At 42.5% G+C, this 24,656-nt stretch overlaps 1 protein-coding gene across 4 annotated transcripts in view; it reads left to right on the forward strand.

The window, feature by feature from the left end:
- Positions 1-996: 996 nt before the first annotated feature.
- RAD21L1 (RAD21 cohesin complex component like 1) overlaps positions 997-24,656 on the forward strand; it is a 775,557-nt gene continuing 751,897 nt past the window's right edge. For all 4 annotated transcript variants that reach the window (XM_029611932.1, XM_029611931.1, XM_029611933.1 and 1 more), the window contains exon 1: positions 997-1,125. The gene's annotated coding sequence lies outside the window, so the exon portion shown is untranslated. The remainder of the gene's footprint in view (positions 1,126-24,656) is intronic.

A 24,656-nucleotide genomic window follows, 5' to 3' on the forward strand; every position in this document is an offset into this window, starting at 1 on the left:
AACAGGAAGGCGGCCCTAGGGGTGTCCCTGCGAAGGAAGGAGCCTCTCGGCATTTCCCTCAGCCGGCCGCGGCCCCTCGCTGTGGCCCGGAACCGCAGCCAGCCCCTTGGTATCTCCCTCGGCAGGAAAGAGCCGCTCGGGATCCAGAGCCGGCCGCAGCCTCCGTGTGTGCCCCGCGGCGAGTCCCTCGGTGTCTCCCGGCCTCAGCCCCCGTGTGTGCCTCGCTCAGAGCACCTCAGCGTCCTCCGGAGCAGAAAAGACCCCCTGAACGTCAGCCGGACCAGGGCCGAGCCCCTAGGCGTCAGCCGGACCCGGGCCGAGCCTCTAGGCGTCAGCCGGACCAGGGCCGAGCCCCTGAGTGTGCCTCGCTGCAGGAAGGAGCCCCTGGGTTTGGCCCGGGTGAGGAGCTGGGAGCGGCCCTGTGCTGCCCCTGGCTGCCTCCCGCTGAAGCCCGTCAACTCCCGGACAGAGTCGCACGACAGTACCATCTCCCTGCGCAGGAAAGACTCCCTCGCCGTCTCCTTAAATAGGAAAGCGACTCTTGGGGTTTCCCTCTCTAGGAAAGAGCCTCTTGCAGTTTCTTTGGGCAGAAAACAGTCGCTTAATATTTCCCTGAGCCGGGAAAAGCCCCTTAATATTCCCCTAAATAGAAAAGAACCACTTGGGATATCTCTAATCAGGAAAGAGCCTCTTGGGATTGCGCTGAACAGGAAAGAACCTCTCAGGATTACCAGAAAGGAGCCTCTTGACGTGATCCGGCGGCGTGGGGAGCCTCTTGGTGTCATCCGAAGCCAAGTTGAGTCTCTTGGTCTAATTCGGAACCGGGTTGACCCCCTTGACGTTCCTCTGAGCTGGACAAAATCCCTTTGTGTGCCTTTGAGTCGTGTGGAGACCCTCAGTGACAGTCAAAGCCGAACAGAGCAAGAAAGTATCTCCCTGCATCTCACAGAATCCCTGGGTCGCCAAAGAACTGGTTCTGTTTGTGTGTGCCAGCATCGCCGGCCATTCTTGGTGCCTAGTCCAGGCAGTTGGCGCAAAGCGGAAACTGGGAGGAAACTGACACGAAAGTGAGGCATCGGTAGAAGAGTAATCTTCAACTGCAGAGATTAAATTACATGAAATCAGGTGCGGTGATATTGTAAAATCAGACCTTCCCAAGGATACTAATGGCTAGATATACTAAGCATTTTCACAAAAATGCAAAATAGGAAAAACCCTGTTGTACATCTGGCCTTAAAAGCCTTATTCAATAAACATATTTTTTCCATAGGCACTGAATTGGGAAAAGTCCTTTTTGAATAAGGCCCTAAGGGAACAAATTACGTGACATCTTGGGCAATATAACTCCAAAGACTGGAAACACAATTTTTAGGTACATGAAATTAATTTTATTCAAACCCGTGCTAATCAAAAACAAAGTTGGTAAAACAACTAGCTTCACATAGTAAACGAATAAGCAAGAAAGTTATAAACAAGTGTTAGGTAAAAGTACCACCGAATAGCAAAAACATTCTTAGCAACATTTGTTTTTTGCTGTTTCATGGTACTTTTGTGTAATACTTGTTATAACGTCCTTCCTTGTTGATTCATTTCAGAGAGCAGAGTGCTAAATACCAGAGACCTTAGGGAAGAACACAGGATCAATAAGAATCACCATAGAAACAGAATATGACAGAAGAGACTGTAACAACTATTTAGTCTCCCCAATTTCCTTGTCTGAGGTATTACTGTAAACCACACTTGATCTCTGGCTTTACCTTCAATTCCTTTAAACTAAGGATCATCTATACTACTATGCTTTTTTTAATTCTGTTAACTCTTTTTATCTTGCACCATTTGTGCTGGGAGGCTGTTCCATGCATTGCATTTCCCTTTGGGTTAGTGACCAAGGTAGGGAAAGATTGAGGGTGAGTGATAAAAGTACAGGGACCAAGTGGAGGTTGGAACTTATGAAACAATGCATACATGTGCACTGGAATCTTAGCTTGTGATACCAAGGAAGATTCCATTTTTCCCCAGGATCTATCAAGCTACTAGAACCCTGCATAGATGTAATATTTATAACCCACGAAATTTGTGCAATGACTCTCTAATCAGCGTACAACAGAAAGAAAAACAATTTCATAGGCTTGCACATTTTATTGCATTTAAATATCTATCCATAGATTGCTATATATAAAATATATATTAAACTGAATGGTTTACAAGGTAAGGGGGAGGCACTGTGGGGTTAACTTGGAAAGAAGGAATGGAATATCCTTTTATATTGGTGTGATGTGCAGACTTCTGCAGGCAGAAGAAGTGGATAAGAGATTTAATTGAAGACATTCATAAAATTGCTATAAAAGAGGCAGTACTATTGCTGTTGACTTCATTCTGCCAGATGTTGATTGGGACATCTTGGCTGCAGTGTCTTCTAGAAGCAGATAAGTTTTGGATTGTCTGCAGGAAGAACTTGTTTGATATTTGGTAATAGAACCTACACAGGATGGTTGATTCTGGACATAGTGCTTATAAATGGGGAGAATGTTTTTGATTTCATAGTAGTGGATCACCTGGGATCAAATAATCACAGAATGGTGTGGTTCAATATTAAGAGCATAGGGTGTAGTGATTAATTCAAAGACAAACATAGAAATGACGGCAGAAGAAGACCAAACAGCCCATCCAGTCTGCCCAGCAAGCTTTCACACTTATTTTTCTCATACTTATCTGTTACTCTGACTTCTGAGTTCAGGGCCCTTATTGGTAACGTTTTGGTTCTAATTTCCTTGCACCCCCGCCATTGATGTAGAGAGCAGTGCTGGAGCCTCATCAAAGTGAAGTATCAAGCCTAATTGGTTAGGGGTAGTAACTGCCGCAATAAGCAAGCTACTCCCATGCTTATTTGTTTACCCAGCCTATGCAATTTAGTCCTTGTTGGTTGTTGTCTGAATGTAAATCCTCTTTTCTTCGTTACCCCTGCCATTGAAGCAGTGAACTGTGCTATATATGTATTCAAAGTGAAGTATCAGGCTTATTTGGTTTGGGGTAGTAACCGCTGCAACAAGCCAGCTACTCCCACGCTTGTTTGTGAATGCAAATCCTTTTTCCCACATTTCCTCTTGCTGTTGAAGCCTAGAGCAATGTTGGAGTTGCATTAACCGTGTGTATGTTTATTGAATAAGGGTATTAATCACCAGGTAGTAGCTGTCACTCCCGCAAGCCACCCCCATGCCTCTTTTCATTCACATCCTCACATCCACAGTGTTTATCCCATGCCCCTTTGAAATCCTTCACAGCTTTGGTCTTCACCACTCCGGAAGGGCATTCCAGGCATCCACCATCCTTTCCGTGAAGAAATACTTCCTGACATTCAAGTATCTGAAGATCTGTATCATATCACCCCTGCTCCTCCTTTCCTCCAGGGTGTACACATTTAGATTCTTCAATCTCTCCTCATAAGTCACAATTACTTCCTGCCTTTACCTCCTTTCCAGCTATTTAAGCTTCCAAGTTTTTTACTCCTTGTTAAATGTAACTTTGCCTTATTCACCTCTATTGTTAATTACTTTAGTTATTGCTTCAGTTATACCCTTGTTCTATGTAAACCGATCCGATATGGTTATTACTATGAAGGTCGGTATAAAAAAGTGTTAAATAAATAAATAAGTCATTTGATGAAGACCCTCCACCTTTTAGTCGCCCTTCTCTGGACCGCCTCCATCCTGTCTCTGTCCCTTCAGAGATACGGTCTCCAGAACTGAACACAGTGCTCCAGGTGAGGCCTCACCAAGGACCTGTACAAGGGGATAATCACTTCCCTTTTCTTACTCGATATTCCTCTCTCTATGCAGCCCATCATTCTTCTGGCTTTTGCTATCGCCTTGTGGCATTGTTTCGCAGACTTCATATCATTAGACACTATCACCCCAAGGTCTCTCTCCTGCTCCGTGCACATCAGCCCTTCACCCCCCATTGAATACAGTTCATTCGGATTTCCACTCCCCATATGCATGACTTTGCACTTCTTGGCATTGAATCTCAGCTGCCATATCTTCGACCACTCTTCCAGCTTCCTTAAATCCTATCTCATTCTCTCCACTCCTTCCGGTGTGTCCGCTCTTTTGCAGATCTTAGTATCATCCGCAAAAAGACAAACCTTACCTTCTATCCCGTCCGCAATGTCGCTCACAAAGATATTGAACTGGACCGGTCCCAACACCAATCCTTGCGGTACACCACTTAAAACCGCTCTCTCTTCAGAGAAAGTTCCATTTACCATCACGCATTGTCTTCTGTCCTTCAACCAGTTTGCTATCCAGGCCATCACCTTGGCACTCGTTCCCAAACTTCTCATTTTATTTTCAAGCCTCCTGTGCAGGTCCTGGATGTCAGAAAAGACTAATTTTATTAAGATGGGGTGAGTAAGGTGGATTTCAAGATGGTGACTAAATAGTGGTTGCACTCACTTGAGTTCCTGAAGCCTACTGCTCTTTTTCACCCCTCTGAGAAGAACAATTCCTTCTTCTCTAATGCTCATAAGATTTATTCTTGGATGGATTTCTTTCTGGTTGCTAAGGCTGTGGTGAACAGGGTGGGGAAAACTGATATCGAACCAATTACAAGGTCAGATAATGCAGGTGTATGGTTGACTTTTAACGGAGTTGGGGGAACATATTGGGAAAACATTTTGGAGATTAAATGAAAATGTATTGGATGATCCCGCCTTTAGTGAGCAACTGAGGTATGAAATGAGGGCCTATCTTGAAGAAAATGAAAATGGGGAAGTGTCGGCTGGCACTCTATGGGACTGTCTTAAAGCAGTAGCTAGGAGTAAACTAATTGCTAGGGCGTCCTATTTAAAAAAGAATAGGGAGAGGCAGAAAGAGGATTTGCTGGAAAAGATTGGGAAATTAGAGATATATCATAAAAGAAATGTTGACTCTAAGATTGGGACTCAGCTGGAAAAACTGAGGGCCAAACTGAGGAATCTAGATGTGGGGGTAATCGCCTTTCAACTAGATAAGGTTAAACAGGAATTGTTTGAAGGTGATGATAAGGCTTGCAGACTACTGGCAAGGCGGCTTCGAACTAGGGCAACACAAAATCAGATTCTCAAAATTAAAGGTAGAACTGGTGTGATGGTGTCTGATAGCGAGGACATCGGAGCCCGTTTTTCTCAGTTTTACCTAGATCTATACTCCAAATGTACAGATAATGGTCAGGGCAGTATAGATGAGTATTTAGGTGGGATAACTTTACCTAGAGTAAATCAAACACAACAGGACTGACTCAATAAGAAAATTTCAGAATATTATTTATTTATTTATTTATTTATTTCAGATTTTTATATACCGGCATTCGAGACAGCAGTCACATCGTGCTGGTTCACATAAAACAGGGGTGCATAGTAAACATAACTATAACAATGGTGTTGAAAAGGCAGTTACATATAACAGGGTGATAAGAACTTGGCTGAGAAGGAAGAGAAAGGAAAGGTTATTAAATTCACACAGGTAAACGATAGAAGATAAGGATGACCATGGTGTATTTGGAGATTAGTTAACCGAGTTGGAGATTAGTTAACCATGTTGGAGATTAGTTAACCATGGTATAGTTGGAGATAAGGGGTGGCTTGGAGGTGTTCTATCAATTGGCGTCCGGGAAAGCTTGTGTGAATATCCAGGTCTTTAGTCTTTTTTTGAAAGTTGAGATGCATGGTTCTGTTCTGAGATTTGAGGGGATGGAGTTCCATAAAGGTGGAATGGCTGTAGAGAAAGCCCGGTCTCTTAGTGTGCAGTGTCTGGTGGATTTGGACGGAGGTACCTGTAGCGATCCCCTGTATGCATCTCTTGTCGGTCTTGACGAATTGTGTAGTCGGAGAGGGATCTGTAGGTCAATGGGAGCCAGTTGGTTGATGTTTTTGTATGTGGTAAGAATGGCCTTGTATATTATTCTAAAGTGTATAGGTAGCCAATGGAGGCTCTTTAGAATGGGGGTTATGTGAAGTTACACAAGTGATCAAAGAGCTGAAAATGGGTAAGCCCCCGGACATTGATGGGTTTTCTGCAGGTTTTTATAGACAGCTGAACTCGGTTGTAGTGCGACCTCTGGCTGCAGCCTTTAATGATTTGCTATCTGATGGTTTTATAGCGCAGGATGCTAGTAAGGCGGGTATTACGTGTTGGCAAAGCCTGGGAGGGATGCGACCCTGCGTGGTTCTTACCAGCCCATTTCCCTTATCAATCTGGATTTTAAAATATTGGCAAACATTCTAGCTAAACGGCTAGATGAGGTGGCAAGTGCACTGATACATCCAGACCAAACAGGGTTTGAGCCGGGCAGATTTGCCACAGACAGTGTGAAGAGGGTGATGGTGAGCCCAGAAAATCCATATCCCGATGGCTTTGCTTACAGTAGATGCTGAAAAGGCATTTGATTTGGTACATTTGGGCGGTTCTCTGTTTTCAAAAAAATGGAAATGGGAGGGAAATTTTCTAAGTGGATCAGGAAGCTGTATAGTAGTCCCAGCGCTAGAATAAAGGTCAATGGAGGGTTTTCGAGGGCTTTTCTTATAGAAAGAGGCATGAGACATGGATATCCCCTATCCCCGCTACTTTTTCAATTTATCTAATTATCAACTTGTTATCAAGTTATATCTGCAATGTTCCTATCTGACTTGGTTGATTTTCTCCCCCCCCCTCCCAGTTTATTGCACCCTGTTCAATGTACTACTGTTTCAAGTTCCATGTAAACCGATATGTTCACACAAATACTGGTCCACAAAAGCTTTTAAATAAATAAATAAAATCTAGTCATTGGCAGTTAAAATCCAAAGCTATAAGGATATCCAAAGGGTTTGAGTAGGTGATCAAGAATATACGCTTTCCATGTTTGCCGATGATGTTCTTTTTACTGTAGCATATCCTGAGACCTCTTTGATCACTTTGGTAGAAGTACTGGCAAGTTTTAGCAGTGTATCTGGCTATAAATTAAATGCTGAAAAATCTGAGTTTTTGAACATTTCTCTACCAGAGGAACAAGTAGCGGAGATTAAGAAGAGATTCCCTTTCAAAATTATGACCTCTGAGGTGAAGTATTTAGGGCTGAAAATAGGTGCTAAATTAGATAATCTTTTCACTCTTAATTATGAAGAGGTCTGGAAAAAGATTATGGAGTATCTTCAAAGGTGGAAAAGGGGTAACTTATCCTGGTTGGGCAGAATATCAACTCGCAAAAAGGGGGAGCTAATTAACTATAGAAATAATTTTTGCTCTGTTTTAATCCTTATTCATTAATGTAAACAATTTCTTATTATTATTGGTTTTTATTTTTTATTATTATTATTTTTTATTTTGTATTTTTTTATTTAAATTATATTTTATCTTATTAAGACTTAAAGATTAATTGGAGACGCATAAGTACGCATTGCTTGACAGACCCCATCAGAGATGGAAAAGCAACTGCATCAGCAAGCCAGACGGAGTCTCTTAATGTTATATAAAGAGCGCCCGGACTTTAGCCGCAGTTTTAGCTTGTTATTCCGTCTTCTGCAACGAAGTTACTGCATCTTTTGAAATTCAGCAAGACCGGTGTTTATAGACTTTGCCTTTATATGAGACTTTTTCAATAAGTCCGGTTGGTCTTTCAAAACTATAACACTTAAGAGTAACTGCAAATGATTGGGAAGTCCGGGCGCTCTTTATATAACATTAAGAGACGCCGTCTGGCTTGCTGATGCAGTTGCTTTTCCATCTCTGATGGGGTCTGTCAAGCAATGTGTACTTATGCGTCTCCAATTAATCTTTAAGTCTTAATAAGATAAAATATAATTTAAATAAAAAAATACAAAATAAAAAATAATAATAATAATAAAAAATAAAAACCAATAATAATAAGAAATTGTTTACATTAATGAATAAGGATTAAAACAGAGCAAAAATTCTTTCTATAGTTAATTAGCTCCCCCTTTTTGCGAGTTGATTGTTCCTTGGCTTCGCTTAGCTCTTTTGTTTTTTCTGTTTTTTTGGGCAGAATATCAGCCAGATATTCTGAATGTTCTGCCTAGAATTAGTTATTTGTTTCAAGCTCTGTCAATTTTTTGTTTCGGATGCATGCATCACGTTATGAAAACATAAACTCTTTCATTTTATTTGAAAGAGAAGGCCCCTGAGAGTAAGCAGTAAAGTTATGTATTTGTCCAAGGATAGGGGTGGGTTGGGCGTTCTCTGTTTATTATGTTATTATGCAGCGTGACAGATTAGAGCAGTACTCGATTGGCACAGGAGGGGGGAGGGGAAAAGGTGGATTGTACTGGAAAGATCTGTGTTGGGAGGTATTTTCCCGGATACTTTGGTGTGGCCACCAAATAAGGCGCGGATGTTGCCTGATGACATCTCTCCAACTATAATCCTTACTTTAAAGGTTTGGGATAAATGGAGGAGTAGTTTGGTAGGGGACAGGAATCACTTTTATAGTTCTCCTATTTTCTTTAATAAAGAATTCATCCTGGGGTACTCCAAAATGATGGCAAGGCGATAGGAGGGGAAGGGATGCTGTAGATTAGAGCAAATCTGGAACAGGAAATGGCCGAAAGAATTCAAAGAGGTGATGCATAGGTTTAACTTGGCGCCTATGGATTATTATTTCTATTTGCAAGTGAGCCATTTTCTCTCAACAGAAGAAAGTAATGGCGGCTCTATAAAAGGGGGAATCCCTCTTTGAGGGATATTGCGTTGAGGAGGATTTCCAGAATTTATAGTCTATTAAATAGAGATCTTAAGTCAAACCGGCTGTTAACTGTTAAATAAAATATTATAAGCTGGGAGAAGGATCTGCAATGTGTTCTGGGAGCAAAGAAGTGGGAACTATGTTTTGCGCTTACAAAACGAAGCTCAATTTCAGCTTGATAGTTGAAAATGGATATAAGTTGTTATATCATTGGTATCTATCTCCAGCTAAGTTATATTTGCTATACCCTGGTTAGGTGAGTCTTGTTGGTGAGACTGTGGCATGACAAGCACCTTCATGCATATGTGGTGGGATTGCCCTAAGATTGTTCTAGTTTGGGACTTAGTTGTTCAGCTAATATTTAATATTGTAGGGAAATTGATCCCTAAAGATCCATTGTTCTTTCTTTTAAATATCCAAGTTTCAGAAATCGATACTGATGTCATATCCTTTTCACATCAAGTAATCTTGGCAGCAAGAGGGGAAATAGCATATTATTGGAGGAAAGCTAACACATCACCTCTGCAAAATTTAATACAAAGGTTGGATAAGATTTATGTGCGTCGCCGGGCCTTTTTAAAATAGGCCCGGCGTGCGTAACCTTTTTAAAATCCGGCCCTTATCTTCCTCCGTTTAAGAAGAAAGACTTGGAAGGATTATCTTCAATCTCTGATGATAACCTAGCTTTAACAGCGTGTTTGTAAAAATTGAGCAAGGCTTTGACTAAATCTACTACATTGTGACTCTGGTTTTGGATCTGGATAGAGATTGATTGTTAAGACTTTTCTTTATTTTGCAGAACTAGGGATGTAAATGTATTAATATCTTCCAATGAATAATACCTTTCAAAATATATTTTAGTGTTTTATTTTAAATATATTTGCAATTTGTTTACCAAAACATCATGTCAAAACAACATTTAAATAGAGTAAGGTGAATGCCCCCACCATAGACTGTCTGAAAACAAAATGCAGTAGGGCAGAAAAATCTCAAATGTCCATTGTCTTCAGACTTAAAGAGATTTTTATTTATAGTTTCTCAGATGTATCATCAGATATTTCCAAGCTTGTAATGGTTTACATGGTCCCCTGACATGGACCATGTTTCGTTTAAGAACTGTGACGGGAGTGACCCAAAATCACAATCTGCGAATGTTTAACTGTTAGAAAAAAAGTGGCTAACAGGATTTAATAAGTGTGGAACTGATGCGTCGTGGAAATATGTTTTTTTGAGCATCCAATCTGATTTGCATTTGAAAATTCAAACAATTGAAAACAAAGAATGACGCATAGTTGGTGTTATCTGAATTGAAAATCAGCATTAGCAGCTGTTGAATCATCATTAGATGTTGCCTCTTGGTTAAAATAAGGTTTTCTCAATTCACTATCAAGTTATTTGTGAGATTTTAAGGGTTGTTGTACTTTTGGGGGCGGATTTTAAAAGGGTTATGCGCGCCGAGCCTATTTTGCATAGGCCCTGGGGCGCACGTATGTCCCGGGGCTTTGTGAAGGGGGCGGGGCGGGACAGAGGCCTCCGGCACAGCGGCCGTGCCGGGGGATCGTGCGCTGGCAGCCGGCTGGCGCGTGCAAGTTGGCAGGCGTAACTTACAAAATAGAGGTGAGGGGGGATTTAGGTAGGGCTGGAGGGCGGGTTAGATAGGGGAAGCGAGGGAAAGGTGGGGGGGGGGGGGGGGGCGAAGGAAAGTTCTCTCCGAGGCTAGCCATTGGGGCTCTCCTAGGGCCTGGCGCGCACAAAGGGGTGCACATTAGTGCATCTTGCGCGCGCCGACCCCGGATTTTATAACATGCGTGCACAAATGTACCTCGTGCGTGTATGTTTAAAAATCCGGCCCTTGGTGTAGGTGATGTATGGTATATGGGGAAGTACTTCAAATATGTGTGTATGATTGAGATTGATTTTATTTTTTGGTAATGGGATTATTAATTGATTTAATATTGGTTGCATAATTATATATTTGATATGTTTTGATACACAAAATGAAAATATATTGTATACATTTTGTATTTGGCATGCTGTTTTGATAAATTAATTGAAAATATATTTAAGAACATAAGAACATAAGAAATTGCCATGCTGGGTCAAGCCCAGCATCCTGTTTAAGCTAATTGACTATTTTGCTATCTCTCCCACCTAACTGACTAAGTTTTCTTAACCTACTTTGATTACTTGTATGTTTAATATCCTTGATTTCTATAACTATCATACCCTTGGATTACTACAATATTAGTTTATTTAATACTCGAGTACTAGTTTGTTTATTTATTTATTTTATTTATTTATTGTTTTTGTTATACCGAGTTTCATGATAGGCATCACATCAACCCGGTTTACAAATAACAAGGAGTGTAAAGCATAACGTAACGTAAAAAACAATATTTTCAATAAGAACCTTGAACTTTAATATCATCTTGTATTCTTTAATATCATATATCTTTAATATCTTTAATATCATCTTTAATATCTTAATATATTTAATATCTTAATATATTTAATATCTTAATATCTTAATATATTTAATATATTTAAGATATTAATATATTTAATATCTTAATATATTTAATATTTAATATATAATATATAATATCTTAATATATTTAATATCTTTAATATATCTTTAATATCTTTAATATCATCTTGTATTCTCTACAATTGCACTTGTAAAGCACCATTGCTATCTTTCTTGTTGAATGTAAATCGATGTGATATTTTTCACTAAGAACATAAGAACGTAAGAAATTGCCATTTGGGTCAGACCAAGGGTCCATCAAGCCCAGCATCCTGTTTCCAACAGAGGCCAAACCAGGCCACAAGAACCTGGCAATTATCCAAACACTAAGAAGAGCCTATGCTACTGATGCAATTAATAGCAGTGGCTATTCCCTAAGTAAACTTGATTAATAGCCATTAATGGACTTCTCCTCCAAGAACTTATCCAAACCTTTTTTGAACCCAGCTACACTAACTGCACTAACCACATCCTCTGGCAACAAATTCCAGAGCTTTATTGTGCGGTGAGTGAAAAAGAATTTTCTCCGATTAGTCTTAAATGTGCTACTTGCTAACTTCATGGAATGCCCCCTAGTCCTTCTATTATTCGAAAGTGTAAATAACCGAGTCACATCTACTCATTCATGACCTCTCATGATCTTAAAGACCTCTATCATATCCTCCCTCAGCCGTCTCTTCTCCAAGCTGAACAGCCCTAACCTCTTCAGCCTTTCCTCATAGGGGAGCTGTTCCATCCCCTTTAACATTTTGGTTGCCCTTCTCTGTACCTTCTCCATCGCAACTATATCTTTTTTGAGATGCGGCGACCAGAATTGTACACAGTATTCAAGGTGCAGTCTCACCATGGAGCGATACAGAGGCATTATGACATTTTCCGTTCTATTAACCATTCCCTTCCTAATAATTCCTAACATTCTATTTGCTTTTTTGACTGCTGCAGCACACTGAGCCGATGATTTTAAAGTACCTGGTTCAACAAGCCCCAGGCTTTCAAAAGAGCCAGCTGCCTCACCATTCTTAGTGGTGGAATCAGCCAAAAAGAAGGCTAAAATATCCTGTCCACACTCCTCTGCTCCTCCTGGTAAGGAAGAGAAGGCATTAGATGCATTAGGACCTAGACTCTTTCAAGGGTCCATGTTGATAACGCGAATAGCAGCATATCAGTTATACACGACCCAATATAACAGAAATCTCTGAAAACATGTCCAGGAATTTGCAGAGACCTTACCACAACAACAGCAAGAGACCTTGACCTTCATCCTAGAAAAAGGATTGGAAGCAGGTAAACACGAGGTCAGAGCTGCTTACGACTATTTTGAGATGGTATCTAGAGTCTCAGCAGCGGGCATTAGTGCTAGGTGTTGGGCCTGGCTCAAGACCTCAGAGTTACGCTCACAGGTGCAGGACAGACTTGCATATCTCCTCTGTGCAGGAGAAAACCTATTTGGGGATAAGATCCAAGACGCAGTAGCCCAGTTAAAGGACCATCATGAGACCCTGCGTCAACTTTCAACTGTCACCTCAGAGGTACCCTCTGTAGCCCGCAGGGCTCTGCACAGGGACACCAGAAAACAATTTTATAGACCTTGTAGGTATTATCCTCCTGCATCCCATGCTCGACCAGCTCGAGCCCCTCAGAGAGGACATGCACGCCAAGCGAGGACACCTAGAACGCAGCCAGCTCCACAAGCTGGTCCTGCGACTGGATTTTGACTCCTTTCTAGAGAGCAGCAGCTATCTCCCCTTGATCCCAGTGGGAGACTGCCTTTGCTACTTTGCAACCAATTGGCACCCAATTACCACAGACCAATGGGTACTGTCCATCATAACCCACGACTACAGTCTAAATTTTTCAACTATACCCCTGTACTCGCCACTCAGTCTAGCGTGGAGCCGGGACGATCACATAACACTTCTCGAGTCAGAACTCTCAACCCTTTTGTATGCCAGGGCCGTACAACCGGTTTCCTTGACCCAGCAGGGGAAAGGATTCTACTCCAGGTATTTCCTAATTCCAGAAAAGACCAGCAGCCTTCGGTCTATTCTGGACCTCCGTGCCTTAAACAAGTTTCTTTGCAAGGAGCGGTTCAGGATGATGTCCCTGGGCACCATTTATTATTTATTTATTTATTTGAATTTCTTATATACCGGTATTCGCGATGGGAGTCGCATCATGCCGGTTTACAATAAACAGGGAGTGACAAAAGGATAAATACTTAAAACATTAACCTGTGATAGAAGAGGAAAATAGCAGTTTCAATAAAACAGGGACATAATGCAACTTGGAATGTAGAGAAGGCGAAAGAGAAATTAACAATGAGATAAAAAGAAATAACCAAGGTAATAATACCTGCCAATTTAAAAAAAGAGAAAGAACATTATGGAGTTGTCAAAGGTTGTTGATTACCCTGATGTAGGTCTTAGCTGCTTAAGTTGAAAGTAGGTTCAGTTGGTATCTGGAAAGGCTTTCATAAAGCCTTTCCAGATACCTTTCCACCATGCTACCTCTGCTGCATCAAAGGGATTGGCTCTGCTCTCTGGACCTTCAGGATGCATATGCCCATTTTGCAATCTTCCCTCCTCATCACAAGTACCTGCGATTCATGGTGGGTCACAGGCATTATCAATACAGAGTACTGCCATTTGGCCTCGCCTTGGTGCCCCGAGTGTTCACGAAGTGCCTGGCAGTAATGGCTGCACATTTACGGCGCAAGGGCATACACGTCTTTCCATATCTGGATGACTGGCGCATAAAAAGCCAGTCCAAACAAGGGGCCTCGACTCCTTCGATCTCACTATACGGCTCCTGCGCTCACTGGGATTTCTGATCGACTACCCGAAATCCCACTTGACACCATCTCACCATCTCTCCTTTATAGGATTAGACCTAGACACCACAGTAGCCAAAGGGTTCTTACCCGACGACCGTGGAACCACACTGTCCAGCCTTGCCAGCTCTATCCACACTCGAAAAACAGCCTCGGCTTGCCAGCTTCTCAAGTTGCTTGGCCACATGGCATCAACAGTGCATGTCACCCCAATGGCACGCTTAGCAATGAGACTGACACAATGGACTTTAAAGTCTCAGTGGCATCAAGCCACTCAGCCGCTTATGTCCCTTGTCCACATAAACAGTCAACTTTGTTTGTCCCTTACTTAGTGGACGCACAATGCCAACTTACAAACAGGTCTTCCCTTCCAGCAACCAGCTCCTCAGGTGACCTTAACCACGGATGCCCCCAACCTAGGTTGGGGAGCCCATGTCGAAGGCCTTCAAACCCAAGGGACTTGGACAAAAACCGAAGCAATTTGTCAGATCAACTTCCTGGAGCTTCGGGCGATGCGGTACACCCTTTATGCATTCAGGGACTGCCTATCCAACAGGATAGTCTTGATTCAAACAGACAATCAAGTAGCAATGTGGTACCTGAAAAAACAGGGGGGCACAGGATCTTATCTACTTTGCCAAGAGGCGGCACAGATTTGGGCCTGGGCCCTGTCGCTCTCAATACAACTGCGAGCCACTTATATGGCAGGCACACAGAATCAGTAGCAGACCGCCTCAGCCGAAGTTTCCATCCTCATGAGCGGTCTCTGGATCCCTCTGTTGCGAGCAGAATCTTCCACTGATGGGATCAACCGACCATCAACCTCTTTGCGTCTGAACAGAACCGCAAAGTGGAACACTACTGCTCCCTACACAGGGACTGAAGAGCACCAACCATGGATGCCTTCGCCCGCCCCTGGAACACAGGCCTGCTGTATGCGTACCCTCTGATTTCGCTAATCAGCAAGACTCGTGAAGCTACAACAGAACCGAGGCTTAATGATACTCATAGCCCCGTATTGGCCATGCCAAGTCTGGTTTCCCATACTTCTCGATCTCTCTGTCTAGGAGCCCATTCGTCTGGGCATAGTGCCCAACCTCATAACACAGAATCACGACAAGTTACACCATCCGAACCTCCAGACCCTATCACTGACAGCCTGGATGTTGCAAGGTTGATACTACAACCCCTCAACCTTTCTATTAGCATCTCTCAAGTCCTTGTAGCTTCATGTAAGCCTTCCACGCGGAAATCTTACCGCTCTAAATGGAAAAGGTTTACAGGGTGGTGCACACAAAAGGACATTAACCCCTTTTCTTGCCCCACACCAGCACTCTTGGATTATCTCTGGCACCTTTCGGAATCTGGACTACAGACTTCCTCCATACGAGTACACGTCAGTGCCAGCTCTGCTTACCTTCAAGGAGTAAGGGATGTGCCAATAACGGCTCAACCCCATGTGAGTCGATTTATGAGAGGATTAATACAGCTTAAGCCACCTCTATGACCACCGGTTGTGGCATGGGACCTCAACGTGGTACTTGCACGGCTCATGCGTTCTCCTTTTGAGCCACTGCACTCCTGCAAACTCCGATATCTTACATGGAAAGTAATTTTCCTAGTAGCAATCACATCTGCTTGCAGGGTAAGTGAGTTACAGGCCCTTGTGACCTACTCATCTTACACAAGGTTCCTCCATGACCGGGTGGTTCTCCGAACTCACCCTAAATTCCTTCCTAAGGTGGTAACAGATTTTCACTCAAATCAGTCCACAGTCTTGCCCACTTTCTCTCCAAGGCTTCACGCTCATCCGGGTGAGCGAGCTCTACACACCTTAGACTGTAAGTGTGCGCTAGCATTTTATTTAGAACGCACTACTACCCACAGGAAGTTCGACGAGTAAAAGCGCACTCAGGGCAATGGCAACGTCAGTAGCACACAACCGTTCAGTACTGATTGCCGACTTCTGCAGGGCTGCGACATGGAGCTCTCTCCACACCTTCGCAGCTCACTATTGTCTAGACAAGGCTGGATGACAAGACTCTGTCTTTGGCCAGTCTGTCCTGAGGAATTTATTCCCAGTGTAGAAACCCAACTCGTCCTACCTCGACCCGCTGTGAATTTCAGGCTGCCTCATCCTTGCCAACAGCACCCCAGTTGTGGCTGTTGCACATGTTGTGTGCTGGTTGGCCTTATTCATATGACTCAGTCTGTAGCTTGCTATTCACCCATATGTGAGGACTACAATCCTACTTGTCCTGGGAGAAAGCAGAGTTGCTTACCTGTAACAGGTGTTCTTCCAGGACAGCAGGATATTAGTCCTCACAAAACCCACCCGCCACCCAGCAGAGATGGATTCGATAACGTTTTATTATTTTATTTTTCGCTTGTACTTTTTGCTACAAACGAGACTTAAGGGGGACTCCTGGTGGCCACAGGGTAGGTGGCATGCTGGGCATGCTCAGTGTGCCAGTCAAAGTTCTAGAAACTTTGACAAAAGTATTCCTTGGCAGAGCTCCATCTGATGATGTCACCCATAAGTGAAGACTAACATCCTGCTGTCCTGGGAGAACATCTGTTACAGGTAAGCAACTCTGCTGTCCGCTACAGCTATACACATATTATGGCGTAAGACGCTCATGTTGATAGATGGATTGTTGCAAAGTGCACATTTTATGCCAAATATTAAATGTGCACTTCTTAGCATTTATACTTAGGTCATAAGAACATAAGAACATGCCATACTGGGTCAGACCAAGGGTCCATCAAGCCCAGCATCCTTTCTCCAACAGTGGCCAATCCAGGCCATAAGAACCTGGCAAGTACCCAAAAACTAAGTCTATTCCATGTTACCGTTGCTAGTAATAGTGGTCGTTATTATCTAAGTCAACTTCATTAATAGCAGGTAATGGACTTCTCCTCCAAGGACTTATCCAGTCCTTTTTTAAACACAGCTAACTAACTGCACTAACCACATCTTCTGGCAACAAATTCCAGAGTTTAATTGTGCGTTGAATGAAAAAGAACTTTCTCCGATTAGTTTTAAATGTGCCACATGCTAACTTCATGGAGTGCTCCCTAGTTTTCTTATTATCCGAAAGAGTAAAAAACCGATTCACATCTACCCGTTCTAGACCTCTCATGATTTTAAACACCTTTATCATACCCCCCCTTAGCCGTCTCTTCTCCAAGCTGAAAAGTCCTAACCTCTTTAGTCTTTCCTCATAGGGGAGCTGTTCCATTCCCTTTATCATTTTGGTCGCCCTTCTCTGTACCTTCTCCATTGCAATTATATCTTTTTTGAGATGCGGCGACCAGAATTGTACAAAGTATTCAAGGTGAGGTCTCACCATGGAGCGATACAGAGACGACATGACATTTTCCGTTTTATTCACCATTCCCTTTCTAATAATTCCCAACATTCTGTTTGCTTTTTTGACTGCTGCAGCACACTGAACCGACGATTTCAATGTGTTATCCACTATGACGTCTGGATCTCTTTCTTGGGTAGTAGCACCTAATATGGAACCTAACATTGTGTAACTATAGCATGGGTTATTTTTCCCTATATGCATCACCTTGCACTTGTCCACATTAAATTTCATCTGCCATTTTGATGCCCAATTTTCCAGCCTCACAAGGTCTTCCTGCAATTTATCACAATCTGCTTGTGATTTAACTACTCTGAACAATTTTGTATCATCTGCAAATTTGATTACCTCACTCCTCATATTTCTTTCCAGATCATTTATAAATATATTGAAAAGTAAGGGTCCCAATACAGATCCCTGAGGCACTCCACTGCCCACACCCTTCCACTGAGAAAATTGTCCATTTAATCCTACTCTCTGTTTCCCATCTTTTAGCCAGTTTTTATTTTTCCTAGAAGCCTCTCATGAGGAACTTTGTCAAATGCCTTCTGAAAATCCAAGTACACTACATCTACAGGTTCACCTTTATCCACATGTTTATTAACTCCTTCAAAAAAGTGAAGCAGATTTGTGAGGCAAGACTTGCTTTGGGTAAAGCCATGCTGACTTTGTTCCATTAAACCATGTCTTTCTATATGTTCTGTGATTTTGATGTTTAGAACACTTTCCACTATTTTTCCTGGCACTGAAGTCAGGCTAACCGGTCTGTAGTTTCCCGGATCGCCCCTGGAGCCCTTTTTAAATATTGGGGTTACATTAGCTATTCTCCAGTCTTCAGGTACAATGGATGATTTTAATGACAGGTTACAAATTTTTACTAATAGGTCTGAAATTTCATTTTTTAGTTCTTTGTTTCCATGGCTCTCACCCAGGAAATGCTGGTCCCAGCCATCAAGCCCCCTCAACCAGCAGTGCAGCAACAGCAGCTCATACTGCAATCCTCCAATTGGATGCACAGGCATAGTGAAGTGAGGAAGAGGAGGAGCAGCTCCAGCAGCAGCCACCAGAAGAGCAACAACTGCTTTCACCCCTTGGTTCTCCCCTGCAAGTATACATGAACCTTACACTCTCCAGCCTAATGCCATGGGATCAAGCTGCCCAATCTCCACCTCGCTCCAGCACATCCATTCCCCAGATATATCTTACTGACACCCAGTCTGATCAGCCCACCAGCCTGGACATGTCAATGTTGATTCCGCAAACAGAGTGTCAGCCTCCTCCTGCAGCACCATCAGCACCAGCAGCAGAGGAGCAGCAGCAAGTTCACAAAACCATTGACTGCTTCAAAAGAAGGCATGGTCTCCAACTACACCATATACAGGCAGAGCTGGTGCGTTTGAGGAGGGCCTACATCAGGACTACCAATGCCTTGCAGGCGCAAACAGCTGCCTAATGCAGAACCTTTCCACCATTGCCATCGCTGCCAACAACCTGACATCTGCTGTAACGCAACTCTTTCAAAGATTGCCAGAGCCTCCACCAGTGGCATTCCCATCCTCCCAGGTGTCTACTCCATGCAGCAGTCCAGGGCTATCGGGATGACCAAGGGGTAGGCCCTCCAAACAAATGCCACCCCAACCAGCCAAAAATAGAGGAGAGGAAAAGGGCCATGAGGTCACCCCCCCCCGAAGTAGTAATCGTTTTAAAGGGTTTCATATTTTACTCAAAGATGACTTGTCCAAACAAGCCAGGCTGGTTCTCACTACAGAGTTCTTGTGCCGGCTAGATGGAAGAAGACTACTGGGCCCATCCTGACTACAGAGTTCCTATGGCAGCTTGCTGATGGGGATGGTCTACTGTCATCATGTGTTCTCCTGCTTCTTCTTTCTTATGCCCTCCTCTATGCTCTGCCCGTAGTCTTGCTTCCTTGATGTGGTCTCCAGTCATGGTCCTGCTGCTGGTATCTCTTCTCATCCTGCTACCTCCATACTGCTGTGTCATTTCCTGGGGCTGCTGCCTCCAAGCTGCTGTGTCATCTCCTGGTTTATCTGCCTTCAAGCTACTGTGTCATCTCCTGGTCCTGCTGCCTCCATGCTGTGCTCTCCAGTCCTGATCCTGGTACCTCCTACTTGAACTTTGCTGTTGTGTCCCTTAGGTTGTCCCCCACCTTTGAGTGCACTCTTTCAACATGGATTTTCTGGGCCTTCTACTTGCCATCACCTAGTTGTGCTGGTATTAGCTCTAACATTAGAGCTGTACTGTAGCTATTGGGTTGCCATGTCCACTTTCTATGTTCTTTGCTGTAATCATGATTTTGTAAGAGGACAAGATGCTAATACTGTATGTCATGTTACCATTTGTAACTACGTATGTACAGTTCTTCACTAAATCTGCTAGTCATCTCAGTTACAATGACATGTGCTATTTGATGTCTTGCCCTTGAGGAATGTGATTACCAAAGACGGGGATTTGCTTTGATTCTGAAGACTACACTTGTTTAATAAACTGGTCACATGTTTTGAAACTTAACTATCTGGTTGTGTCATTTCATTGTGTGGTTTTTATCTGAAGGGTTCACAAGATAAAAGATTTGGGGCCCACATGACCTTACATGCTAGAATGCCATTGGCCAATGCAACTAGGTACATGTCTCATATGCAAGACCATATGGCCTAAGCCATTAAACAGAAAGCTCATTGTATGCTCCCAAGGAAGACAGCAAGAGCAAAACAGGAAACTCCTTAATGTGGAGCTTCACATTTTGCTCCTGTTGTCTTCCCAAGAAGGAGAAATGGGCATGTATGTGAGATGGCCACTGTCTGGCTAGTGTTCACCTCCATACCCTATCCGGTAGAATAGGTATAAAAATACTTGGCTAGAGGTGCTGTTGCTATGTCTTCACTCTGTTGGTGACAGTAGGTTGTATAGCAATGCAACTTTATTTATTTATTTATAGCTTTTTTATACCAGTATTAGTAGTTACATCATATCGGTTTACATCATAACTGCATAGTACAGTTAGAACAAACCATTGGCCTCTTCCTTGGTGATGATATATTCCCTCTGACTAAGCAATGGGCCTTCTCTCTGGGTCTGACACCAATTGGTGGCATCATATAAGTCTTTATTTATTTATTTATTTGCTTTTTTATACCGACATTCAATTCAAAATATCACATCAGTTTACACTGAAACAAATTGTCATCAAATACTATTGAGGACATAATACAGTAAAACAGTTCAAAAACATACTGTATAGAACTAAGAAACATCGTTTAAAAAAAACCCAACAAAATAAAAAACAACCTATAGATTAAAAATAGATCTATATAAAGCAATAACCTATCATTGTCACACAAATTTCAATATATCGCAAAAATAAAAGGAAAAAACCATAGATAAGGGGACGTAATCTATTGTATTTGTTGGGGGAAAGCTTTGATAAAAAGCCAGGTTTTGAGGTTTTTTCTAAAGGTAGGTGTAGAAGGGTCGGTCCTTAGTGGCGATGGTAGGGAGTTCCATAGAGTAGGACCAATTATAGAAGGGGCCCGGTTTATAGTAGCTGTTTTGAGAATTTTTTTGCTGGTGGGAATAGTGAGTAACCCAGTGTCTGTTGAATGAAGCTTTCTAGTAGAAATACATTGATATAGTGGTTTTTGTAACCACTATAATCAATGAATAAGCTTTATGAATAAGCATAATTATCTTATACTGCGATCTAAAAGTGATGGGAAGCCAATGTAATTGGTGCAAGATTGGAGTGATGTGTTCAAATTTTCTACAATTTGATAAGGATCTAGTGGCAGTTGAAGAGGTTTAATTGTGGAAGCAGGCAATCCTATTAAGATGTAGTTGCAATAGTCCAATTTTGCAAAAATTAAGGATTGCAGTACTGTTCTAAAGTCAGGGTGCAGTAAAGGCTTCAGTTTTCTCAGAATTTGAAGTTTATAAAAATCTTCTTTAATTAGATTTTTGATGTGAACTTTGAAATTAAGGTCTTTATCTAAGGTAATTCCAAGGTCCCTAACTGACGTGGATATTCTATAATTAGGGAATACTGATGGATCTATAGGTAGTGGTGATAACTTCTTGGAGAGAAGAAGAAACTCTGTTTTGTTATGATTGAGTGATAGTGCCATTTGAGATAAGATAGTTAATATCAAATAAGATATAGTTCCCATTGTGACAATGTACTGTTGATGTTATCTTTAATAGGTAACAACATTTGGAATAATCCGCATAAAGGAAGTATGAGAGGCCTAATTTATTCAGATAGTGACATAATGGAAACATGTAAATGTTGAAAAGGGTAGGAGAAAGGGATGAACCTTGAGGGACACCTAGTGGGAGAGGTGAGAGATCCGAAGTATTGTTATTGTATGATACCTTGAAGGAACGATTAGAAAGAAAAGACTGAAACCATTTCAGTACATTACCATTTATACCAAACTCTAGTAATCTATAGAGTAGTAACTTATGGTCGACTGAGTCAAATGCAGCAGAGATGTCTAAGAGAATCAAGATAAAAGAGGTTCCATTGTCGAAACCATGATGGATTTTATCAACCAGAGTAGCTAAAAGTGTTTCAGTGCTATGTCCTTTCTTGAAGCCATGTTGGGCCGGTAGTAGAGTATTATTATTTTCTAAGAATTCCGTAAGTTGTAAATTAACCACTTTTTCTATAATTTTACTAAGGAAAGGTAAAATGGAAAATGGATCTGTAATTAGCTAAAATTGATGGATCTAAATGAGGCTTTTTTTAGAATTCGTTTAACAACTGCACACTTAAGTGAATTTGGGAGGAAACCTTGTACGAGAGAAAGTTTGACAATATCTGTGATGGGTCTAGCTAGACAGTTAGGAATTAGCTTTAGGATCTAATGGATGTGCCGCTGGATTAATTTTATGGAGGATGGATTCCACTTCAGAAGAGGGAATGGTCTCCAATTGAGACTAAATTGGAGTAATAGAAGATGAGGGTGATGACAAATCAGAATTACAAGGAGAATTTATTGTGGCAAGCTTCGATATTTTGTCTTTAAGATAGCAAATTCATGATAAGATATTGAAGGTTTATTATATGGGTCGTAATTAATAGGGATGGTCACTTTGGATTAGAGATGTGAATCGGAACTGAAATCGGATCCGATTCTGGTTCCGATTCAAATCTCTAGTTTGGATACATAATCAAAAAGAATTTTTGGATTAAATTGATATTCGTGTATTCTTTTAGAATAATAATTTCTTTTGGCCGTATTAATGTCTGTAGAATAGATGTAAAGTAGAGTTTTGTATCTATCATGTAGTTGACTTGTGGGATTTTTTTCTCCAAGCTTTCTCAGCATGCCTTAACAGATGTATTTTATTTTTAATTTATTTTTAAATTTTTTATTTATTGAATTTTTATTAATTAAACAAACAAAACTTGTCAAACAGTAATTACTGAGCATGTTATATAATACATTTCTCCAAATTCAAAGGAAATTAATTCAAATAAAACACAAAACCATTATAAACTCCTGCTCAGGTTCTATCTTAAGGAAAATTATTAGAGAAGGTTATTTGAGCGATTCAACATCTATATAAATAAAAATGTTAAATAGTTTGTACGTTGTCGCTAATCTCGCCAACCGCTTAACCGAATGCGTTCAAATTTGCACACAACATTCACTTCCCATACGGGAAGGATCTTATACATTTACATTACGTATAGGTCACACCTGTGACAGGTAATACAAGTTTAAAAATTGCTTACACAAAACAGCGACATCTGGTGGCAGTCAGCGCAAGCGCAACCTCTTACACCTTTCACACACACTCACACACCATACCCCACCCCACACAGGGCTATTGTCTTTCATTCACACTCCCTCATAACACACAGAAATCCACACACATCACACCACACACCCCCACCCACACACCTGCCAATGTCACTTACTTCACCCACCCTCCCAAAACACACCAAAACACGAATTCCTGGCTGCTACACTGGGAAGCCACGCATTTCACACACCCTCCGAATTTAAATTAAAGTACCCTCTTCCACCCACCCATGCACTGCACTCCGATCACACACTACACCTGATACAAGTCCGTGCTGCTCCGCCGGCACCACAGGAACGGTCCGGGACACATCGCATTCAGTAGGGCCATCGGATGCCAGCAACCAAAATGGCGCCGGCTGACCTTGCCCTTACTATGCTATACGGAGACAACAATGACGTCGGTACACCATGTGACATAGTAAGGGCAACAGCCCGTCGGCGCCATATCCTCAGCGGACATTTGCCCTTACTAGGTCAGGAATCCTGACGCACATCTTTCACCGGTGAAGTTTTGCGACATGGCAGCCGGCGGAACAAACCCTAGCACACACCCTCACCACCGGCTGGCAGTTTACACATGTAGCTGGGGAGGAGCACGGTGGGGGACCGTTCTTATTTTCCGCCGCGCATTTTTCACGGGGGGGGGGGGGGCACTGATTCTCCACATCTCCCGAGAGGGGGGCTGTAGCGTGGGTTGCTCTATTTCGCCGGGTTGGGGGGGGGGGGGGCCAGGAAGGTGTGCTTGCATATTTAAACTATTCTTTGCTGGTGCTGTTCATTTGGGGTAAAAAAAACCCAAAAAAACCCAAACTGTAACCTTTACTGCTCTGTTCTGTTTTTTCAACTTAACCAGGCTCTGCTACTGCACCAATTGCTTTCAAATTTGGACACAACCTTGCTTTCACTTTCGGCAAGGTTCTTCTCTATCTAGATTACATAGATGTCACACGGTTAAAGAAAAAAACATGTTTTTACATGTGTGTGGGGAAAACAGTGACATCTGTTGGACAGACATGCAACACACGCTATCTACCTTGGGAAATGAAGCTGCTGTACTGCGCATGCGCGGGCGGGAGTGCACGTTGGGCACAGCGGGACCAACATGGTGCTGTGAGGGGCAGTAGCGGTGCACGTCGCGCACAGCGGGACCAACATGGCTCTGGGAGGAGCAGCAGCGGCGGACCAGCAGCAATATCGGGCGTGGTGGTGTCGGGCGGCCAAAATTCGACACCTGGGAGGAGCTGCGGCAGCAATCTGGTACGGCTCACGTGCACGACAGGGAGGGATCCTCGCTGACCTCGCGCCTTCGGGAGCGGGCCACGCAGAACCACACAAGAGGGAGAGGGATGGGGGGGGGGGGGCAGCTGGGAGGGCATTGCGAGCCAGAG

This window comes from Rhinatrema bivittatum, chromosome 8 (assembly GCF_901001135.1).
Source record: "Rhinatrema bivittatum chromosome 8, aRhiBiv1.1, whole genome shotgun sequence".
NCBI lineage: Eukaryota > Metazoa > Chordata > Amphibia > Gymnophiona > Rhinatrematidae > Rhinatrema > Rhinatrema bivittatum.